General features: G+C 44.6%; 2 pseudogenes; one reads left to right on the forward strand and one right to left on the reverse strand.

The window, feature by feature from the left end:
• The window catches only part of LOC116669467 (myosin heavy chain, fast skeletal muscle-like), a 22,555-nt pseudogene extending 21,594 nt beyond the window's left edge, over positions 1-961 (forward strand).
• A 59-nt stretch (positions 962-1,020) lies between these two features.
• The window catches only part of LOC116669468 (myosin heavy chain, fast skeletal muscle-like), a 15,472-nt pseudogene continuing 15,428 nt past the window's right edge, over positions 1,021-1,064 (reverse strand).

The following is a 1,064-nucleotide window of genomic DNA, read 5'->3' on the forward strand; positions in this document are numbered from 1 at the left end:
GGCCTTCTGAACTCCAAGAAAAGCTTGAGTCTGACCTGTCCAGGTCCAGAGTGAATGGATGACACTGTTCAGGACGCAAGAAATGCAGAGGAGAAGGCCAAGAAGGCCATCACTGATGTAGGTTACAATCATTTGTTCTTACTTTCACTCCAATGAGAATTTCTCAATAACATCTTATGTTGTTTCTTCTAGCGTGCTATGATGCTGAGGAGCTGAAGAAGGAGCAGGATACCAGCGCTCACCTGAGGAGGATGAAGAAGAACCTGGAGGTCGCTGTTAAGGACCTGCAGCACCGCCTGGATGAAGCAGAGAACCTGGCCATGAAGGTGCAAGAAGCTCCAGAAACTGAGTCCAGGGTATGATAGTCCATTAAGAATTGCACAACTAACCAAGGCTTGGGAAAGAAAGACGGATACTTATTGTCTTGTTTTTTGAAGGTGCGTGAACTGGAGGCAGAGGTTGAGGCTGAGCAGAGACACGGAGCAGATGCCATTAGGTGTCCGAAATATGAAGGAGGGTGAAGGAGCTCACCTATCAGGTACAGTCACTTTGACAGTTACCATGTACAGTACAATAATGACCGAAAATATTTCCCATAGAAAACACTCATGCAAATCTATACTGCCTGTTACAGACTGAGGAGGACAAGAAAAACGGTGCCAGGCTGCAGGATCTGGTTGACAAATTGCAGCTGAAGGTCAAGGCCTACAAGAGGCAGGCTGAGGAGGCGGTAAGGACAAAACATACATTTTCAATACTAAAAGTTTACAATGTGTCAGTTATTTTAATGTACAGTAGTACTATGGATCTTGTTGAACATTTACATTCTTTTCTGTCTTGTGTTTCAGGAGGAACAGGCCAACGTCCATCTGTCCAAGTGCAGGAAGGTTCAGCATGAGCTGAAGAGGCTGAGGAGCGCGCTGACATCGCAGAGTCCCAGGTCAGACAGAAAAGAATGTAAATGTTCAACAAGATCCATAGTACTACTGTACATTAAAATAACTGACACATTGTAAACTTTTAGTATTGAAAATGTATGTTTTGTCCTTACCGCCTCCTCAGCC

Source organism: Etheostoma spectabile, chromosome 19 (assembly GCF_008692095.1).
Source record: "Etheostoma spectabile isolate EspeVRDwgs_2016 chromosome 19, UIUC_Espe_1.0, whole genome shotgun sequence".
Lineage (NCBI taxonomy): Eukaryota > Metazoa > Chordata > Actinopteri > Perciformes > Percidae > Etheostoma > Etheostoma spectabile.